The sequence below is a fragment of the Hyla sarda genome, chromosome 7 (genome assembly GCF_029499605.1).
Source record: "Hyla sarda isolate aHylSar1 chromosome 7, aHylSar1.hap1, whole genome shotgun sequence".
Classification (NCBI taxonomy): Eukaryota; Metazoa; Chordata; class Amphibia; order Anura; family Hylidae; genus Hyla; species Hyla sarda.
Window position 1 is genome coordinate 47,676,437 of NC_079195.1, and position 24,251 is coordinate 47,700,687.

The following is a 24,251-nucleotide window of genomic DNA, read 5'->3' on the forward strand; positions in this document are numbered from 1 at the left end:
TCTATCTATCTCGATCTGTCTCATATCTATATGTCTATCTATCTATCTATGTCTTGTCTATCTGTAGTGATATGGGGGTGCAAGGAATTCTTATCATTTCATGACACCAGGGCATTGTTAGCCTATACATGATCCCAGGTGGAGACAGCTTCTCCTGGGCCAGACATGGGGAGTAAGAAACACACCCACATCGGGTTATGGATAACTGTCTTTTACTGAGCAGGGTGCAGATGGTATTGCACACAGTACGGAGCAGAGTAACCCTTTGGGAGCCCTGTTGCCTTGCTGTGACTTATAGTGTTTTTCACCCACTTGAATAATAATGACTTGAGATTAGAGACTGTAGATTTCCCATGCAGACTATTGTTCTGACAAGGTCCAAGTACGATCACCGCCAGGCCTTGACTTGCCGCTGCACGGGGGAACTTTTGCAGAATAGCGAGGCTAACTTTATAACATTTTTTCTTAGACTTCCCTCATGATTTCTCCACACACGACTTCATTTACTTTTCACACTGTACTCAGCACATAGCACAAAGCTGAATTGAACTCTGAACTGGGGCCACTCCCCCCCTTACACTATATACTGGTTAATTTAGGTGTTCCCATTGGGCAGGCAAGGTCACCTGGTTTATACTGCTCCTCTTGCTCTTAAAGGTACAACTCATGAATAACATATTATACAGTGCATAGAGAGAATATAACAAAATGCATTAACATATCATACACAACATTTTTACAGTCGGCCCAACACATTTGTAGCAGGCATGCCCGAGGAGATCCGCAGCCCACAGGGCAGCCTTTGGTGCTGGGACACATTATCTATCCATCTCATATCTATCTCATATCTATCTATCTATCTATCTATTTATCTAATACTAGGAGATAGGGACAAATTCATGGTAAATGCAATAAAAGTCTATGGCACATCATGTTCCTTTCAGTCTATGGCATACTTTGTTGCAATGCCCATTTGTGCAAATGCAGACTAATAATTACTAAGACTTTTCACACACAGTGTTACAACAATCTTGGTTGTTTTAACTCTCAAACCAGGCACAATTACTTAGTGGTGACCTTTACACAAGGTGGCACAGTGGGGCAATGCAGCATGAAGCGGGTTTCATCTTCCTAGCCCACCTGGTCACACTATGGCACAATTCTCTCTCTACCTTGTAACAAGCCATGGACAAGTGGAGGGCCAATAAAGGTTCCTAAAGAATGACCTTGCAGAGATCTTGTAAAAACTTCAATAATTGATATAGAAAGTGTATCGGAAAATTGTAGAACTTCAATGTACTTGGATTTCAATAACTAATAACAACAAAGTGGAAAAACTGGAATATCCGGGGGCGTGGCCTGGCTGCTGAGGCGCATGGTCGCAGGTCTGTAGAGCTCCGCTGAAAAAAGCCCGTTTAGCGACTAATATACAGCACATCACCGCTTTACTCACCGGAACCGGACCCTCTGAGACGCCTGAGATGCCTTGTGAGGAGGAAGAAGCAAGTTCGCCACCGTTCCTTGGCTAGATTTCGCTTCTCACCGCGGGCGGCCCCGATCCAAGATGGCGCTGCGGACCTGCCGTCGCGGCCTTCGTCTCCCAGCTACAGTGAAGAGACAGCTCCGCCACCTTCACTGCGCCGCAGATCTGCCTCTGACACAGCTCTGCACGATGCGGCTGAACAGGAGGCGACAATTGCAGGTACGGGGGTTGTGGACTTACCGGCAAGAAGGGGATCGGAGGAACAATGCGAACCCCGCAGCACCTGTTCATCCCCGGGAATCCCAGCCTGCTCCGGCGCTTTGCAGCGCTCACCAGGCCTGAGCAAGCCTGTGGCGGACCTCTCCCCGCTACCACAACGCAGTGGAGAGAAAAATCTCCCAGCACCAGTAGCTGCGGTACTCGGGGACCCTCTGGCAGAGATGCCCGTTATGAACACATCCCTAACGGACACAGCTATGAAAGACATGCTGATGCTACTACGCACATCTTTCCTGCAGGACATTCATAAGCTAGTTAACCCTCTACAAGCCACAATACACGTGATGGGAAGCAGGGTGGACCACTTGGAAGATAAGATGGGAGAGATCGGAGAGTCCCACAATACCCTAATGGACATGCACTATGAGGTGGAAGATGAAGTGGCGGCGTTGCGTGCAAAAGTAGCGGATTTAGAGGACCGCAGCCGCCGCAACAACATCAAACTGAGAGGCGTACCAGAGTTTGTTGCTCCAGCGGACATCCCAGAATATGTGTGCTCTCTTATAAAATTGGTCCTGCCAGCCTGCTCGCCACAAGAATTGATAGTGGATAGAGCACACCGCATTCCGCGACCCAAGCACCTGGATGACACAATTCCAAGGGATATTTTAGCCCGAGTACATTTCTACCATATTAAAGAGAGACTTATGGAGATCTCCAGACGCAATAATGGTTTACCTGCTCCATACCACCGCATCTCTGTATACGCTGATCTGTCCGCAACAACGCTTCAAGCTAGGCGAGCACTATCACATATTACATCGGCTCTACGTTCAGCGAAAGTATTATACCGTTGGGGCTTTCCGACTCGCCTGTTGATAAAAAGAGATAATGTCACACACGTGATTAAAACCACGGAGGAAGGTGAAGCCCTGCTGACAACTTGGAACATTCCTATTCAAGCACCAGGAGGACAGCGTGGCAGGGAGCAGAGAGCCCGGATCCAAAAGGAGTGGGACAATGCTTGAAAGCTCTTCGGTGGTTCTGTTTTTCACGTGAAGCGGGCTCCGGCAGGCAGACTGTGTTCCTCAGTTCAGAGTGGACTCTGACCCCCACTCCATTGTGGATGGTGTTTCGTTAAAACCATCCTTGTCCTTGTGTGTTGCCCTGATGTGGCAAACCTCTTGTTACGTTTTTGTTTGTGTTTGTATTGTTGTTATTGGCAGCGTCACTACCTTAAATCCATGTAATGTGCACGACTATGGGTTGACAGACACACGCTGGCTGGGAGGTGTGTTCTGTCCTCTTAAATTCTATTATTCGCAACGCATTCTCACTAGCACAGTCATTACCACAAGATAGTCATAAAGATAGTAAGTCTGAATGTGAATGGGCTTAATGCGCCGCATAAGAGAGCATATTTATGGAAAGAAGTACACAAACTTAAATGTGATGTTGTTTGCCTACAGGAAACACATTTAGTTTCTAAAGATGCATTCCGTCTCTCACATCCTCTCTTTTCACATATTTTTCAGTCACACTATAGCTCAAAGTCCAGAGGAGTGGCCATTGCTATCAAGAATACTGTAACGTTTACTCTGAAGTCGGTAGATACAGATCCGCAGGGCAGGTATGTACTTCTCCGTTGTGTCATCAATGCCGCCCCCTTGACTATAGTGGCAGTATACGCACCCAATTCTGGTCAACTCGGTTTTCTGAAAAAACTAATGAGGCTAGTGCGCAGATCGCCATGGGGATCCTTATTATTGTGCGGGGACTTTAATTCTGTACCTGAACCTACTATAGATACTACTTCTACCACTCGCTTTCCTTCTCAACCCCTTTCCTCTTTCCTTTATGAACATGACGTTTATGACTGCTGGAGAATCCACCATCCCAATGAAAGAGATTACACTTTCCACTCTATGGCTCATAACACATATTCACGAATTGATTTATTCCTAACTGACAGATCTCTTATCGATACCACCGTGAACACGTCCATTGAGCAAATCAAATGGTCAGACCACGCTGTCATCACGCTACAACTTAAAGATACGGTTTCCTCCCCCCCTAGTTATGCCTGGCGTAGCAACCCCTTTCTGTGGTCACATAATGAATATTCAAAAAGCTTAGCAAACAACATTACAGAGTACTTTTCCCTGAACAGCCCGTCCACGGAAGATCCTATTGTCTTGTGGAATTGCCACAAGGCTGTGGTCAGGGGACATTGCATACAATATGGGTCTCTCATGAAAAAACAGAGAGAAAAATGTCTAGAAGATACTTTACAGCGTCTTCGCCTCGCGGAACAGGCCAATCAGATAACTCCCACAGCTACTACAGCGGAGGAGGTGGCTGCTCTGCGACGTGACCTTCGCTGTTTAATGCTTAACACATATGAAAAATCGCACCGCAAATTACAAGCAGCTTATTACTCTCAAAATAATAAATCAGGAAAGCTGCTGGCTCATAGGCTGAAAAAACGTCAGCAAAAGGCCCGCATTCCTTTTTTATTACATCCGCTCACTAACAATAAATTATACACACCAACAGATATAGCAAATGGATTCCTAACATTCTATTCAGGGCTCTACAACCTAAAAGATTCTGTCTCTCCTATACCTGATCTATCCCTCGTAACCTCGGCCTTTTTATCTACCCTCACTTTACCCAAACTTACCTCAGACCAGCTGATTTCTCTGAACGGTGATGTGACAGTGGAGGAGGTGGCTAAGACAATTAGATCACTACCGTCGGATAAAGCACCTGGTCCTGACGGATTCATTAATTCTTATTACAAGAAGTTTCAAATGATCCTATCCCCCCACCTTGCAAACTTTTGTAATTCAGCTATAAAAAGAGGAGAGTTTCCACTGGAAAATTTACAGGCCACTATCATAACTCTCCCTAAACCGGGAAAGACCCCAGACCGGCCCCAGAACTTTAGACCAATATCCCTCCTGAACCAGGATATAAAAATTTTTGCAAAACTGTTGGCGTCCCGCATCTCTGCTGTATTACCCTCCTTGATATCTACTGACCAATCAGGCTTTGTTGCCGGACGGCAGGCACATGATAATACGAGGCGCCTACTTAACATTTTCTCACATCTGGAGAGAAAGGGTACCCCTGCGGTGGTTTTGGCCCTGGACGCCGAGAAGGCCTTCGACCGCCTCCGGTGGTCGTACGCCTTCTCGGCCCTCTCACACATGGGCTTCAGCGGACCAATATTATCAGGTTTGTCATCGCTGTATTCCAAGCCGACAGCCAGAGTGCTGGCCAACGGATCCTTTTCCGATTTTTTTTCTATAACTAACGGATCCCGTCAGGGATGCCCACTTTCGCCACTCATATACATATTGTCCATGGAGCCCCTAGCCCAGGCTATCCGCCAACATCCTGAAATAAGAGGAGTTACTATTGGCGATAGAGAACATACTATCTCACTTTATGCTGATGATGTGATCCTCTCTCTCACGACACCAGCCCAATCAATCCCGGCAGTCATGGACGTTGTGTATAGGTTTGGTGAACTATCTTATTACCTTCTTAACGCCACTAAAACGCAAGCTCTAGCAATTAATGTACCTACCCCTACACTTAACACTCTCCAATCCAACTTTAAATTTGAATGGAAGACCACTGCATTACAGTATCTGGGCATTAAACTGTCTTATCCCCACAACTCACTATATCAAGAAAATTATATCCCTCTATTGACGAACATAGCAACTGAAGTGGAAAGACTGACCAAATCTGAAATATCTTGGGTGGGTAGAGTTGCTACGTTTAAAATGTTCCTCCTTCCCAAATTTCTATACCTATTCCGTACTCTCCCTATTTCTCTACCACTTTCTTTCTTCCGCAAGGCTGAGAAACTATTGACTTCATTTATTTGGGCTGGAGGAAAACCAAGGCTATCTGCGCATATTCTCGCTAAATTGAAATTAATGGGAGGGCTGGGTTCTCCGAATCTAAGACACTATTATACAGCCACGTTGGTCTCGATGGCACGACACTGGAGACAGAATAGGACGGATCTTCCATGGGTGGATATCGAAAATCACACTACTCACCCGTATAGAGTGAGCGATTTGCTACATATGCCCTACTGGTTTATGCCTAAGCCAGATTTCCCAAACCCACTAGTTAAAGCCACCTACATAACTTGGACGAAATATTTACATAGACCTGGTATGGTGAACTCACCAAATTGCAAGGACATTCCGCTTACACTTATACAAGCCTCTATTCCAGACATGGATCTAACATCTTGGATAAATAAGGGAATTACCTCAGTTAGACACCTTAAAGAAGGTTCTGTCACCATGTCCTTTTCCATGTTAAAAGAGCGGTATAGATTAGAAAATTGTGAATTTTATAAATACCTCCAAATCAGACATTTTCTAGCAGGACTAAAACATGTGGACGCTCCTCTGGACTGCGCGGCTCTAAATCAATTATCTACACAAGTAAAAGGCATAAAACAATTTTATAATAATTTAATTTCGTATGACACCTTTACAAAAACTTATCCTTTGAGAGAATGGGAGAGGGAACTTACTCTTGAGGTCACAGGTGAAGAATGGCAGGGAACATTCAAGGCTATTCATAGGGCATTCCAGTGCTCGTCCCATTTAGAATCCGCTCTAAAAACTATACTACGTTGGTATTATACCCCTGTTAAGCTTTGTAAAATATACCCAGATACTTCGGACAGATGCTGGAGGGGTTGCGGAGGGCGTGGTACCTTACTCCATTTGCTGTGGTCCTGCCCCCTACTTACATCCTTTTGGACATCATGTCAGCAAATGATCAGAATTCTATTTGGGAGACTGATTGTGTGGACGCCCCAACTGGCACTGCTCTTCCTGGGGGTTCAACATATGCCGAAGGATAGGAGAGATTTGTTCTGTATTATATGTATACTAGCAAAAATAGCAATAGTCAGCAATTGGAAGTCCACAACGATACCCACCATAGAGATACTTATACAAAAAGTAAATATGACACACGCATTTGAGAAAATTATAGCTCAGGGGGCAAACAGGTTTGAGGCCTTTCTCACAAGGTGGCTCCCGTGGGCATCTTCTACCTATTGTAGACCTCCGGACCAAGATAGGCCTCCAATTTAGCGAAACTGAAGAGAACTGAGTATAAAATTACTCATATACCACTACCCATTCACCGTTAACGTTAACGTAACAGAAACTCTTCTTTTTATTCATAAGCATGAGAATACAGAAAATTAATGGTTGTGCTCGACTTATATGTTTACAGAGAAAAGAGGAGTGGCCGCTGCCGGTTTTCTTTGTTTTTCTTTGTTTTTCTTTTGTTTTAATTTTTTTATTTTTCTTGGTGTTATCTCGTTGTTGATAGTAAAATATGTATGACAACACAATTTGGGCACTGCTGTCGGGCGAAGGGTGAACACTTCACTCGGCTCGACCGATGGTATAGGTTTTGGTAAAATAATCAACGAATGACCCAATATCACAGTTTTGTATGTTTAATATGTAAAACTTTAATAAAAATTATTTCTGAAAAAAAAAAAACTGGAATATCCATGTGAAGGGGTAGGGGGTCACATCAAGAAGTCCAAGAAAGTTCTAACAACTTCAGACCTCCAATAGAGCAGTAGATATTAATGAGATACCACTATAAGATGTCTTAGATAATCTCAGATATGGTAGTATGGTGGTGTCCATTTTAGGACATCGTCAGACGTAACTCCGTCCACCATCAAGTGAAATGGCGTACCGCCTCCTCCATCGGACCAATCACCGCCAGTCATCAGCCGCAACTCGGTCCTCCCTCAGGTGAAACAGCGTCCCGCCTCCTCCCTCGGACCAATTGCTGTCAGTCGTCAGCTGCAACTCCGTCCTCCATCAGGCGAAATGGCATCCCGACTCCTCCCTCACACCAATTATCCTTCAGCCACAACTCCCTCATCCGAAAGTCCCTCATCCAAAACGCTGTCATGCCTCAGACGATTCTCCCTCAGACGCAACTTCCTGCTGCATAGCAGAGCCGACGCTCCACAGCACTGTATAGCAGAGCCGACATTGAATAGCATGTACAGCAGAACCTGTATAGCAGAGAGCTGACACGGACTCGGCTCTGCTACACTGCAGGAAGGTTTTTCGTCTGAGGGATGACAGAGTTTTGGATAAGAGACTTTAGGATGACAAAGGAGGGAGTTGCGGCTGAAGCCTGACGGAGATTGATCCGAGGGAGGAGGAGGGACGCTGTTTTGCCTGATGGAGGACGGAGGTTTGGCTGAAGACTGACGATGTACTAAAATGGACACCGTATGGCAGAAAAAGAGCGGGTTGACCCCTCACCGATAGGCCCAAGGATTTGGCTTGTATAGTACTTGCAGTTGTATATATCCAATGCAGTATACATAGAGAACCAAAATGTTCATACACATCAAAATAATTTTTATTTATTTATTTAACTTTTTTAAAATTTTACATGACCTGTTTAATAAAAAAAATTCCCACTAATAGTCCAAAACGTATTCTTTTTGCACAGAGTGGTTTTCTTCAGGTCAAAGTTTGATACGCGTTGCTGCCAGACAGAAATATATATATATATGTTCATGAACTTCAGGGCTTTGGTCTTGAGTCGTTCTTCATGTTATCATCATCCTGATTCATGAGTTAGCGTTGATATTTTGTGGTTTTAAAGGAAACAGTGCTGGAGTGTTTCTGCAATCTCCTGAACTTCGTCTAACCTCAGAATGCTTCAATGAAGAATATCATCTCCAGATCGCAGGTAGGCAGGAGTGTACGGAGAACTTTCTTAAAGGGGGATTATTATATCTACAAAATGAACCCCTTCATATCCCCTTTGCAGGGCGCCATGTGCCACTTATAATACTGGTCTCTTATAGATAGGGCAGATGTGCCTTGGTGCCCCCTTAGGAACCAGGGTTCTGATGCAACTGCTACCTCTGCACCCCCTATACCAGTGTTTCTCAACCAGGGTGCCTCTAGCTGTTGCCAAACTACATTTCTGGGAGTTGTAGTTTGCTAACACCTATAGCTAACAGCTATGCCCCTGTTGCTGACTGCCTAGCATCGCATAGCACAAGCAATGAATCGCTGAGAAAGAAGACTTGTAGATGGCACCAACATTCAGTAACAACTATTTAGCTGTTTAAAGAAAAAATGTGTCACCCGCTGTCTCCCAGGATACACCTCTCCCTGTCTTACAACCACCATTAAGCCAAACGTGTCAACGTTTGTCAGTCCTTGTGCAGCGGCACTGATAGGACGGGAGAGGGATACACATTGCTCTAGCTCAGTGTTTCCCAATCAGGGTGCCTCCAGCTGTTGCAAAACTTCATCCCTAAACTTCCATGGACAGATGGAGTGTAAGACGTTAAATGGCAATGCATAGTATCTTCACTCACGTCTGTGGGCCATACGCAATGCATAACACAATGTTATTTACTCCACAAGAGCAGGGACCGTTGTCTAAATGACAGGCGTCACTGTTATCTATGTATTTCCCATAGTGCCCTGCATATGTTGGATGCCTCCTGCTCAGAGAAAAACACTGTACAGCAATGCATAGTGCATCAATGTAGAGGAGCAGGAACATATGACAGAATGACAATAGCAGGGTCGGACTGGGTCCAAAAATAGTCCCGGATAAATTAGATTATGCAGCCCATTTTTTGGGGGTGGGGGTCACAGCAGTTTGACCCCCATTTAAATAAACTGGGCTGTATAGTCTAAAATCACCTTGGTTCAAGTGGCTCTCCAACTGTTGCAAAGCTACAACTCCCATCATGTCTGCAATGCTTCAGGCATTATGAGAGTTGTAGTTTTGTAACAGCTGAAGAGCCAAAGATTGGGGCACAGTTTCAGGCATGCAGAAAGCACAATAATATCAGTGACCTGAGTGACGTCTTCTATGTTGTCTTTTTTATCTTCTTCCTCTGATCCTTGTCTTCTTCCAGCTACATCGTCTGCAGAGTTTGAGGCCCGGAGATCATTGGTTCCTCATTTGCCAGCAGATCCACATCCTCTGTATGACAACAAAAATCATTATAATGCTGCCAAACATTATTCCCCCTAAAAATAATACTGCCAGACACTGTTTCTTCTGTTTGGCAGAATCCCACCCCTGTACTATCCTCCCCCAGATCCCTAAGTCCCCCTAAGATCTATTTTTTCCCCTCATCCTAAGGGCTCCTCCACACTGCAGACATTCAGACGGCAGAATGTCTGCTTGCAGCAAGTGCCGACAAAGCCATTGGCAGTAGGACCACACGGACGTGCGCAATATCTATAGATAGCAATGCAGTCCAATGGAATTCGACCAGCAGAATGGATGTGTGATAGCCTGGGGGATGTAGGGTATGGGGAGCGTAGCTGTGCGGTAATTAAAGGGTGTTTATTAACCCTTGCTATTCGTGACGCCAGGGTGATGGGTCCTCAGTAACGCTTGTCCTACCGCCACCCTTCCCAAGAGCGATAGGGAGGTATATAATAATAGATTGTCCACAACCGGAGAGTTTTCTGAAACAGGATTAACTTTTACTGAAGAATTTTTGCAAGTTTCAATAACAGAACAGTCTCTAAGTATAACAACTGCTTTCTTTGGAGATTGACAATGGTTGGGACTTTAGCATTTAGAGTCTTTTAGTATTGTGCGCTGTTCCACTGGATTTAGGTGATTTAGTTGTGGTCCAGTAGTCACGCTAGTATAAGCAGGGATTTAGGTTAGAACTCACGGTTTTGGTTCAGCTTAGGCCGGCAGGTTTTTAGGCCTAGCGTGTCGTTGAAAGTTGCGCAGAACCGCCTTGTTAGTCCGGCATCCACAAGAGCAGTAACCCAAGGGAGAGAAAATAGGACGCAGCTCCCTTATATGGGCAGGGGCTGGACTAATGCTAATTGGTCCATACTGATGTCAACCACCATTACAAAGACTTGTGGGTAACACATGACCCAAGGACCTCCAAAAGTCCTCCAACATACCATAGAGGTTATTAGCATAGTCACATGACCGAAGGTTCTGCGACGCTAAACAAGGTAAGCACTATACATTATCATAAAATATATATTATTATTAGATATATACATGTATTAACATTAAGGAATTAGACTTGAGGAGAGGCGACTAGGGGCTGTCCCACCTGAGGGATCCCACCTGAACATAGTTGCTCTGACTTTGGGGACCTCTACACTAAATATGGTATGTAATACGGTACCGGGACACCACAAATGTCCATCCAATAAACTAAAATGTTCATTCTTTGGGTGGACATCCATTCTGACAACAGTATTTCACTGCAGCAATTCTACAGTGTGAACAGGGAAGCAGAATCCCATTGAAAACAATTGGACTCTGCTGCAAGAGGATTTCCGCTGCCACAATATCATCAATGTGGATGGGCCCTAAGTCCCTCCAGACTCCTTTGTCCTCTTTCAGACCCATCTTTCCTCTCCTTCTTCAAATCCCTTAGCCCCCAGACTTTTTTGCCCTCCAGACCCCTCAGTCACCTTTTTTACACTTTCATCACCCTAGACTCTTTTTTCCCCTTCTCCCCAAAGACCCTCAGTTACCGTGTATTCCTTCATACCTTCTTACCACCCAGACCTCTCTGCCTCCTTCTCCCCCCAGATGCCTTAGTCATCCTTCTTCCAGCTCACAGTTCTGGGCGCCGGGAAGGTGATTACTGCAGGCATTTAGCTCTGCTTCAAATGACCATTCCAAAGGGATTAGGGCGCCACTCGGGGATCAAGGACTCATGTCCTGGACACCCCGAGTGTGTGCCGATTTAACCCTTTGCCACAGAGCAACATGTTTATATGGAGAAGCGGCGCGGCATTGGTATGATGCAAGCTCAGGAGCTAAGCCCGCTTTTATCAGCACTCCTATGCTGCAACCAGCCATTGGAGGTTGTAGCAATGGAGCGCCGATAACACTGATCAATGCTGTTTTAAAAGCATTGTTCAGTGTTTGCAGTATGAAGATTGCAGGTATTAGTCTACTATGGGGACTAAAAAAATGTTAATAAAGTGTAAAAAAAAAATAAGTTAATGAATATGAATAAGACCCTCCTCTATTTAAAGATGGAATCACCCCTTTCCCAATTTTTTTAATAAAATAATGTAAACAAAAATGTAATATTTATATAAAAATATGTGGTAACGCCATGTGGGTAAATTTCCAAACTTAAAATATAACATTAATTAAACAGCATTGTCAATGGTGTGAGCAGCGTGTCAACGTTCGCTTCATATTGCAGAAAAAAAAAAAATAAAAAGCGATAAAAACTACAGACCATGGCACAAAAAATTAACCCCTATACATCCCTGTATACGGAAAAATAAAAAAAGTTATGTGGGTCAGAAGAGGACAATTTTAGGCATAGCAATTATTGTACAGAAAGTTATAATTTTACTTATTTAAAGTAGTAAAATAAAACAAAACCTACAAAAGTTGGATATCGTTCTAATCATATGTATCTACAGAATAGATATAACATGTAATTTGTACCGAAAAGTGCACTGTATAGGAATGGAAGCCTTCAAAATTTGCTAAATTGCAGTTTTTTTTCAATTTCTCCCCACAAATATATATTTTTTTATTTCACTGTAGATTTGGTGGTAAAATTAGTGATTTCATTACAAAGTTCAGTTGGTGGTGCAAAAAACAAGTCCTCATATGGGTCTATAAGTGGAAAATTGAAAGTGTCATGGTTTTTAGAAGGTGAGGAGGAAAAAACGATACCTCCTCTTATTTTGTGTTACAGGACAAGTAGTTTTTTTTTATTTCCACACCCTTGCAACTTTTGTTTCCCACCCCAGACCCCTTAGTCCCCTAACCACACCCTCCTAGACCCCTGAGTCCCCTACCCACACCACCACCAAACCCGAGTCCCCTACCCCCCCAGACGCCTGAGTCCCCTACCCACATCACCACCAAACCCGAGTCCCCTACCCCCCCAGAGCCCTGAGTCCCCTACCCACCAACCCCACCCCCAGACCCTTGAATCCCCTACACAACCCCCCCAGCCCTAGACCACTGAGTGCCCTACTTTCACCCCCAGATCCCTGAGTCATCCTCCTTCCAACTTTTCTGACCTGCCCACCCCAGACCCCTGAATCCCCTACCCAACCCCTCCCCCCAACCCGCAGACCCCTGAGTCATCCTCCTTCCAACTTTTATGCCCACCCCCACCCCTGACCCCTCTATCTTCTCCCCCCCCCCCTAAACAACCCCCCCAATTCATAATTTTTTTCACCTATGCAGGCTTGGTCAGCACGGCGCAGTCCCAGCGATTCTCCTTCCTGTGGAGCAGCTGGGGCAGCGTCCATGATGTCAGGGCGTGCCTATGATATCTGCTGGTTTTAAAGCAGCAATGTCCCTGCCCCAGCTAAAAACTCAATGCCAGGAGACTAGCCAGAAGCGAGAACCCCTTCAGTTTCATCTGAGAAGGGGGCCTCGCTCAGAGCAGGGGTTGGAAATGGGGGTGTCGGGAGAAGAATAGAGCGCCACATTTACTTTGGTTTAATGAAAAAAAATAGTAAAGTCTTGCACCGGGCAGATGGGGGGCCCTGCGGATGGCGCAGCCCACCGTGAAAATGCCCGTTCACCGTGTGCCAAATGGCCATTTCGGCCCTGGACAGTAGAATCTGCTCTTCTTCAGGATATTGTACTCATTGTTTCACACTACTCATAAGCCTGAATAGTCATCTCCCTGACCTCCCTCTAGTGACCATTTCATCACCATTACAAACCACAGAGGAAAACCTTGCAGCCCTCTAGGGATCATTAAAGGGCACACAGGGAGATGCTGGTCTAGGCTTGGCAGGAGCAGAGAATGGTAAGATTATTCATATTCATGCCTTTATTATCGTCTCAGTGAAACTTGAAGCAAATAAAAAATAATCATATATAAATTATTACAATTTTTTTAAAATTTGGAACAAATTAAATTTGTTCAGCAAATATATGCTTATAATAAGTATCAATCACTATGTAAACTACATTTCTGGCCTTTTTGCACCTTTTATTGGTCTACATGGTGGTGGTCTCTATACAGAGTTACGTTTTTCACTTCCAGCAGACACTTAAAAGCGTACCTGATGTATCACAGAAACAATTATGCAGAAAAGTTTCATTCATTAGGTCATGCAGATGCTTTATGTGTCTTTTTTATGTGACTAGCCTCTGTATTTGGCTCACAAATCCCTCAGTTCTGCTGCTCACTCATTCTGACATCCATTGCTCAGGAATGGGCATATCTGAGGCAAGCACTGAGCCCACCCTCACTCACCATGCATTCCTTTCCTCTCTGAGTCTGCTGTGCGATGCTGGGTCTGGCAGGAGTGAGCACAGAGGATTGCTAGTCCTGCCCTCACTTCCTGGACTTTGTCCCTTTGTGTACTTAAGCTGGGACACAGATAATGCTGCAGCTAGACAGGATTATGTGTTGGATGGTATGGGGACTCCTAGTGGTCTATTTTTTTTTTTAAGCCATGATTTCTATAAAAAAAAAGAGATAACATTTTTTATGTATATTAGAAAAGTTAATGTTTTGCCAAGATGTACAACATATAGCAAGTTTTTGATTCTGGCAATTTAAAGGGGGCATTGTTGTTTGCATTGACACTGAAGGCCATGTGGCTGGTACTGTTATGTGGGCCATGATGATGGCACTGACTGGCAATTTAAAGGGGTACTCCCGTGGAAAACTTTTTTTTTAAATCAACTGGTGCCAGAAAGTTAAACAGATTTGTAAAGTACTTCTATTAAAAAATCTTAATCCTTCCAATAAATTTTATGGGCTGTATACAACAGAGGAAATGCTTTTCTTTTTGGATTTCTCTGATGTCATGACCACAGTGCTCTCTGCTGACCTCTGCTGTCCGTTTTAGGAACTGTCCAGAGCAGCATATGTTTGCTATGGGGATTTTCTCCTGCTCTGGACAGTTCCAAAAATTGACAGCAGAGGTCAGCAGAGAGCACTGTGGTCGTGACATCAGAGAAATCCAAAAAGAAAAGCATTTAGTATATAGCCCCAAAAAAGTACTGGAAGGATTAAGATTTTTTTTAATAGATGTCATTTACAAATCTGTTTATCTTTCTGGCACCAGTTGATTTAAAAAAAAAAATAATAATAATTTCCACGGGAGTAACCCTTTAATTCCGGCACCGTAGCTATTGCACCTATTGAGGTACTGTTATTGGGGCACTGTTTTCAGGAGATCAACAATTATGACTTCATCATTCAAGGTATTCTGGGATATGGCCTGTCTACAAAGTGGCAGTATATATTTTATATAAAAAAAAGTAGCACAGTACGGTATATTGTGATGCCAACAACCCTTCATCATCATCACGTTCATTTGCCGCTTCCAACAGACTGTGCCATTCGGATGCAGTTTCCAGACGAACACATATTGGATGGATTATTACTAAATTGTAAAATTATATCAAGTAAATTGTAAGATGTGTCAGATTTCTTCTGTAATATCTTCCATAATAGTTACAGAATGTTTCTTTGGTAATGGGCATATTAATGATCGGATCTCATGGTTTTGTTTAAAAAAATATGAAATGAAATAAACGGTGGTAAAATGAAAAGCAGATTTGTCATTCTCAGCAAAAGAAATGTGATACATCTAAATGTTTAAGTAATATTTCCTGTAGAACACATAAGGCCATCTGCAGAGCCGTTCCCAGACACACTGAGAGGTGGCAGGGGCAACTGTGAGTGACAAGATTAGAACACGCCATTTAACCCCAGGGACTGGGAAAAAAAGAAACATTCTGGATTGGAATTCAACTTCAATAGGTTCACATATGATATCCGGTTTAACATAAAGCCAAATAAATTCTTGAACGTACAGGATTTTTAAGATCATAGACTAAATTGAAAAAGTAACCAATAAAAATTAAGGCTTTATTTTGGCGGTTGAAATAAATTTAAAGGCGTTTTATTCAATTTTACATAAAAAGGGTCAGATAATAGAACATATTGTGTATAGTACAGTAATGTTCTATTGCATCTTTAAGGGGGTAAGGGGGACTTCACCCCTAGATATGTTATCCACTATCCAAACATGTCTGCTATCTTCTAACTCTTTGCATGTGCTGTGAGTTCCAGTTTGTCTAACACAGAACACCGACCATTAAAGGGGTACTCAGGTGGAATTTTTTATTTAATTTTTTTATAAAATGGTGCCAGAAAGGTAAACAGTTTTGTAAATTACTTCTATTTAAAATCTTAACCATTCCATTACTTATCGGTTGCTACATACTACAGAGTAAGTTTCCTTTTCTTTTTGAATTTCTTTTCTGTCTGACCACAGTGCTCTCTGCTGACACCAGTATTTAGTCAGCCACCAATTCTGCAAGTTCTCCCACATAAAAAGATGAGAGAGGCCTGTAATTTTCCTCATAGGTATACCTCAACTATGAGAGACATAATGAGAAAAAAAAAATCATAAAATCAAGTTTAATTGCAATTTATGGTGGAAAATAAGTATTTGGTCACCTACAAACAAGCAAGATTTCTGGCTCACACAGAACTGTAACTTCTTCTTTAAGAGTCTCCTCTGTCCTCCACTTACCTGTATTAATGGCACCTGTTTGAACTTGTTATCAGTATAAAAGACACCTGTCCACAGTTACACTTCAAACTCCACATGGCCAAGACCAAAGAGCTGTCGAAGGACACCAGAAAATTAATTGTAGACGTGCACCAGGCTGGGAAGCCTGAATCTACAATAGGCAAGCAGCTTGGTGTGAAGAAATCAACTGTGGGAGCAATTATTAGAAAATGGAAGACATATAAGACCACTGAGAATCTCACTCGATCTGGGGTTCCATGCAAGATCTCACCCTGTGGTGTCAAAATGATCACTATAACGGTGAGCAAAAATCCCAGAACCACACGGGGGACCTAGTGAATGACTTGCACAGAGCTGGGACCAAAGTAACAAAGGCTACCATCACTATCACACTACGCTGTCAGGGACTCAATTCATGCAGTGCCAGATGTGTTCCCCTGCTTAAGCCCGTCTGAAGTTTGCTAGAGAGCATTTGAATGGTCCAGAAGAGGATTGGGAGAATATCTCAAAGGGCCAGATGAAACCAAAGTAGAACTTTTTGGTAAGAACTCAACTCGTCGTGTTTGGAGGAGAAAGAATGCTGATCTGCATCCAAAGAACACCATACCTACTGTATAGCATGGGGGTGGAAACATCATGCTTTGATGCTGTTTTTCTGTCAAGGGACCAGGACAACTGATCCATGTAAAGTAAAGAATGAATGGGGCCATGTATCGTGAGATTTTGAGTGAAAAACTCCTTCCATCAGCAAGGGCATTGAAGATGAAACTTGGCAGGGTCTTTCAGCATGACAATGATCCCAAACACACTGCCCGGGCAACGAAGGAGTGGCTTCCTAAGAAGGATTTCAAAATCCTCGAGTTGCCTAGCCAGTCTCCAGATCTCAATCCCATAGAAAATCTTTGGAGGGAGTTGAAAGTCCGTGTTTCCCAGCGACAGCCCCAAGACATCACTGCTCTAGAGGAGATCTGCATGGAGGAATGGGCCAAAATACCAGCTACAGTGTGTGAAAACCTTGTGAAGACTTACAGAAAACGTTTGACCCTTTGTCATTGCCAATAAAGGGTATATAACAAAGTATTGAGATTAACTTTTGTTATTGACCAAATACTTATTTTCCACCATAATTTGCAAATACATTCTTTAAAAATTAGACAATGTGATTTTATGGAATTTTTTTCTCATTATGTCTCTCATAGTTGAGGTATACCTATGATGAAAATGATAGGCCTCTCTCGTCTTTTTAGTGGGAGAACTTGCAAAATTGGTGGCTGACTATATATTTATTTTTTGCCCACTTTATCACTGTATGTGGATTTTCTCCTGCTCTGGACAGTTCCTGACATGGACAGAGGTGTCAGCAGAGAGCACTGTGGTCAGACAGAAAAGAGATTCAAAGAGAAAAGAACTTCCTCTGTAGCATTCAGCAGCTGATAAGTACCGGAAGGATTAATGCTTTTTAATAGAAGTAATTTACAAATCTGTTTAACTTTCTGGCACCAGTTGATTTAAAAAAAAAAATGTTTTTCATCGAAGTACCCCTTTAAAGACATAATAAAAATTGATCAGGACAGAATTTTGGACCTACTAAGTTTAGCTTCCCATCAATTTGATACGTTTGAGATTTAGATTTGAAAAATACCTCAATTTCCCTGCAAAGTGCTCTATGCTATTGATGTTTCACAGCACACATACTATGTACAGGAGCAGGGACTCCTGTTAAAGGCAGGAGTCCTTGTTTCTATAAAGTACACATTTGCTGAGCAGAGCGCAGAGAGCCTGGCCCAGGAAATGTTGTGTAGCGACGACACATACAGCATCACTGCTTACCTCTGGGTTGTTCCATGTACAGGAACATGGAGTCCCGCCTTTGCCAGTAATTCCTGCTACTGTTTTTACATTCTGGTATGCCCCATTCATGTAGGGCACCATGAAAAGTGTGTACTGTATTGAGTGATGATCTCCTACCTGTTTGTATTGCACCCGGCTAGCATGTGTCTCCTCAATGTCAGACATCCAGAATTCATTTGGTGGTGGCTACATGTGAACAGTTTGCGGAACCCGAATCCCAGATTCAGCTGAATGTGATTTCTTTTTTTTTTTTTTTACAAAACAATTAAAATTTAACATGTTTGTTCATCTCTAGTCATGTCCCAAAAATATCCTCCTGTGAAATATGTTCAATAGTGATGAGCGGCATATGCCATATTCGAATTAGCGATATTTCATGAATATATGGATGAATATTTGTCCTATATTCACGAAATTCACATATTCGATATATTTGCGGTTGTTTTCGCATGCGCGCATGCGGTTATGTGCGCATGCGGATAACTAGCTACCTATCTATCTATATTATCTATCTATATTATCTATCTTTCCATCTATCTATCTCCTAATATTCTTTAGTGACGATATTCGCAAATTCTCATATTTGCGAAAATTTGCTCTCCAGTCTACAGTAAATAGTATAGGAGCCTTCCTTACACCACAAGCTAGATGCAGGTAGGGATGAGATCACTGTGATGTGTTCTGTGGGAAAAAAATTACAAATATCCGTAATTGTGAATATATAGTGATATATTTGCCATATTTGCGAATATGCAAAAGTCGCAATAAATATTCAAATTGTGAATATTTGCGTTAAACACTAAAGTGTTCACACTGTTGTGCCCCTTCCATTGGTATCCCCTCTAAACATGAAGCACAGATATATCCAATGACGTGTATAAGACAAATTTAATACATTAAGTATATTTTCTATAACAGAAATGTTACACATAAATTATTTTCCAAGCCTTAGCACTTCCAGCACTGTGTTCCTGATAAGGAATTGCAGATGTACTTCCTTCAATCTCCCATCAATAATAGAGAAACAAGGGAAAAGGTGAAGGCTGATCTGGGAAAGTCATGTTTTTGTATTAGGTTTTTGCCCTCAGGCACTTGAAATCCACAGGGTCACAGGAGCTTGTCTCACCTTGTATACAGGTCAAAAGGCAAGGGAGACACAGGGACAAATTAATTTGTTTAGTGATTCTCAGATTTCATGCATGAATATGGGATAGGCCACCAGTATACACAATTCACATTTCCAAACCTAAACCATTTTTAAATCTTACTAGACATGTGTAATGAACACATACAAAAAATTTATAATATACGAAAGATGGTAATGTGTACTGTAAAAAAATGTCTTAAAGGGGTATTCCGGGCAAGAACATTTTATCCCTCTTTAATCACGGGGGGCCCGCTGCTGGGACCCCCCGCGATCTCCCTGCAGCACCCGCATTCTACGGGGGGACTGCGTCTCTAGTTTCTGAAACCTCTGGGTTTCCGGGACTGGGGACGTGGCGTCACACCACGCCCCCCCCCCCCCCAAATTAATGTCTATGGGAGGGGGCGTAACGGCTATAACTGAGTCTAAGTGACAGAGAGGGAAATTAATAAGGAAAAACTATTTTGTCATGGACATAAGTATTCAGACCCTTTGCTGTGATACTTGAAATCTAGCTCTGGGGGCTCCTATTTCTCTTTATCGTCTCTGAGATGTTTCTACACATGGATTGGAGTCACCTGTGGTAAATTCATCTGATTGGAAAAGATGTGGAAAGACACTGCCCTGTCTATATAAGTTCTGAGCAAAACCAAGCCATGAGCGGCAAATGACTGCCTGTGAAGCTCAGAGACAGGATTGTGTAAAGCCACAGATCTAGGGAAGGGTCCAAAAAAGTTGCCTAGTGCACCATGACCTCCATCATTTTTAAATGGAAGACATTTGGAACAACCAGGATTCCTAGAGCTGCCGCATTACCAAGCAAATCAGGGGAGAGGGGCCTTTGTAAGAGAGGTGACCAAGAACCCAATGGTCACTCTGGCTGAGCTCCAGAAAGAGAGAAACTTCCAGAAAGTCAACTATCACTGTCACTGCATCCTCCACATCCTGGGCTTTAAGGTGAAGAAGCCTCTTCTCACTAAAGACACAGGGAAGCCACCCGAAGTTATCAGAAAAGCACCTAAAGCTCTCTCCGACTGTGAAAAACAAGATTCTCTGGTCTGATTAGGCCAATATAGAATTTTCTATTTTTTTTTCTAAATCTATTTTTATTACAAAATTGACATAATACAAATGAATATATATCAGCTGTGCATTCACAGATCAACAAAATGAGAGCATAACAAACAAATATAAAGCAACTGAAGAAAAGAAGCAAAACTCAGGGTTATCGTTGGGATGTGAAGATGAGGAGGGGGGAGAGAAAAGGGAGGAGGCAGGAAAGGGTAGAGTTGTCAGGCCAGATACCTAAAGGATATCACATATAACCACATCATTAAGATCGAAACGTTCTCCATGGGTCCCACAAGTTTAGGAGTTCAACATGAGAGGCCGAAAGCCAGCTCGCAATTTCCTCCAGCTGGTCGACTCTATTTGTCTTTGGGCAATAATGGAGGCCTGGTCGTTTTAAGGGCATGTTTTTCTAGTATTAGACAACCCATTTAAAGGTTTTCCTCTATTTTTAGGAAAGGGGTTACTTATTTCTTCGTGGGGGGTTCTGACTGCTGTGACCATTAGTAATTGTGAGAGCATGTAAAACTGTCTCCCATCAGAATGAAACTGCATGATGTGCACTCCCAAAAAGAATAAATGGAGCAGTGACATACATGTGCATCCTGCTGCTCCTTTCTGAGAGAAGACTCTGGTCCTTGTTCGTATGATCTCTGAGGGTCCCAACAGTTGGACCCCCCCCCCCCCCCCCGATCAGTTAGTTATCCCCTATCCTGAGGATATTGAATAACATGGAATCATGACACAATCCTTTAAAAGACTTTGTGACAATAAAATAGATACAAATTAAATTATATATATCATTATATAACATAACAATTATGATACTCTTTATTTCTCATTACTCGTGAACTGATACATATATGTAACTAATAGTCTTAATGCTTTGGGTAAAACATCAAAGCTTCGTACACTGAAGAATTCTCAGACGTCTTCTCAGAGCAGGTGCATCTTAATGTAATATATTCTCAGACATTTTCCAGGTCTCTTCACATGACATGAACCTTCCTTAGTGATGGTTCTGCAATAAAAACACATTACTCAGACTTGTTTCTACATGAATGGAGCATCTGACTTTGTTTTAGCAAGTAATTTATTAATTAGTCACTCGTATGCCTTGGGTGCTTCATATCCATTATCTTCATTTAATAGTTTAGCTTTAGGACATTTCAAAGATACATTTTCCATTTTGTAAGCAAGCTGAAATAATTGTTTTCACTTTAGTATCTTCCGATCATAAATCACTAAATCATTCTAAATGGCCCCAGTTGTAGACAAATTAAATGTTATAAAGAACCATAATAAAACAAGATATAATCTCTCACTTCAGATCTTGACATGTGGCAGATATCAAACAAGCAAAGAAGTGTCAATGGAAAAGCTGGTTGAATAACAAGTGTAAATTGCCACATGAATCGGGACAATCTGTGATATCTTTCATACGCAGTTATACAATAAAGTAAATAGTCATAGGAAGTGCAAATATGGCAGTCATGCCTAAGCTTTGGTGCATGAGGTGCTCCCTGTCCCATATGCCACATAAAAAGATATGTCTGGGTTATCTGAGGCAGAGGAGCTTTAAATTGATTATTCAAAGATTATTCTTCTTTCTTAGGCTGCATTCACACCACGTTTTTGCCATACAGTTCCTGTATACTTTTTCTATGTGAAAACCGTATAGAACCGTATTGGAAAACGTATGCATTGACTCTCCATTGAAAACCGTATGCCAAAAGATGCATCAGGTTGTGTCCGTTTTGCATCCTGTACGGTTTTGTCAGTTTTTTTCCTGTACCCAAAACCGTAGTCTACCACGGTTTTAGGTCCGGTTGAAAAACTGTATTAAACCGTATACGTTTTTTTAAAACATGGGAGTCAATGGGAACCGTACACCATACGTTTTCACCATACGGTTTTTGACTTTGCACTGTTTTTTTTCTTGGAATTTCAATCAAACAAGTGAAACTTTATTCATAATGGAGTGAAAAGTTAAAAACGTATACGTTTTTTTGTTAAAAAACAGATGCAACCGAATGTCATTTTTCAAATCGTATACGGTTTTTAACTGTATACGGGTTAAAATTTGTACACACGTTTTGATACAGTTTAGTAAGGTTTTGAGGAATCCGTTTTTTCCTCAAAAACCTGATACGGGAACTGTATTGCAAAAAAGTGGTGTGAATGCACCCTTACCTATCTACAGGATACAAGCTAAGTAAGTGATGTATGGTGGAAGCCCCATTGATCATATGAATGGGGGTGCCTTGTTCCCTAAGTAAATAGATCAACAGCTTGCTTGCTTGACCACCGCTCTATCTATACATTATAAAGATATTGATAATTTAAACAGGGGTTTCCTTGGCCCCAAATAAATGGCAATATACTTGGCTATCTTCAGCAGGCCTAGAGATGAGCGAATTATTGAAAAATAAAATTCGGCCAATTCGCAGAATTTTCCGAAAAAAATTGGTTTGGTCCGAATTTATGGCTTTTCTCTGTTTGTATAGTCGGTCCAACATATGGAGGGTGGAAACGTTGCAGATCAGTCTATGTTGTGGGATTCCATTCTGACGCTGCAGCTCAAGTATGGTGTGCTTTGCGGTGTAGGATAGGCTGAAGTGCAGGCAAAGTTTCCTTCCCATTGTTAGGATGTCTTGCAGATGGGGGGGGGGGACACTTTATGAACCGCTTGACAACCATATTGAACACATGTGCCATGCAGGGCGCATGCCTAGGGCTTCCTTATCGCAGCACAGACAAGATTTTCTTCCCGTTGTCAGTCTCCATGGTTCCCATTACCAGTTTTCGTGGAGTAAGTCATGATTTGATTACTTGAAGAATGACCTTTAGCAGTTCCTCCCCTGTGTGACTCCGTTCGCCAAGGCAAACCAGGTGAAGAACAGCGTGACACTGCCGTACCCTGCACACATGGTATGCTGGAGGGGCACTGAGATTTGTCCATGCAGTGGAGGCTTAGGAGAGGGTGGAGGATGTGGAGGCGGAGTTGCACACTGTCACAGGACCAACAGTGCGTGGAGGAGGAAGTGGCGTGACCTGTCCAAGTTGCTGTTGTGGCTGTGCAGGGATCACATTCACCCAGTGGGCCGTAAAGGACATGTATTGTCCCTGACCATAGTTATAGCTCCACACGTTTGCGCTGCCGTGCACTTTGATACGCACCGACAGGCTCAAGGAATGGCCCACCTTCTGTTCCACAAAATTGTGCAGGGCTGGTACTGCCTTCTTCGCAAAGAAATGACGGCTTGGGAAAGAAATCTCCACCTTGGCTCGGCAAAGCCATCAGTTCTCTGAAAGGTGCAGAGTCCACCACTTGAAAAGTGAGGGACTGCAGCACCAGCAACTTGGACAGGAGCACATTCACCTTCTGCGCCGTTGGATGAGTGTTCACATACTGTAGTCTCTTGGACATGGCTTCGCTGATGGATTGCTGGTGGTATGACTGACTTGAAGGAGGAGGAGCAGGAGCATCTGGAGCGACAGAAGATGGGTATGACACACAGCTCCCTTCGGTGATAAGATGTCTGATCGTGGGGGTTCCGCCACTGGGAACCCGTGCAATCTCTCCTGCAGCACCCCCTGTTATCTGCTGCAAGGAGCGACGCCCTCTCCCATAGACTTGCATTGAGGGGTTGGCACGTGTCGTCACAATACTCCGACCCCTGTATCACCCGTCATCAGACACAGAGCAAACTTCGCTCCGTGCAGCAGATGACATTACAGAGTGTGGGGATTCCCAGTGGCGGGACCCCAGCAATCTGACATCTCATCCCACATCTTTTGGATAGGGGATAAGATGTCTAGGGGTGGAGTACCTCTTTAAGCTGCAAGCTGGGGTTCTCAACCACACTAAAATAGGAGTAAA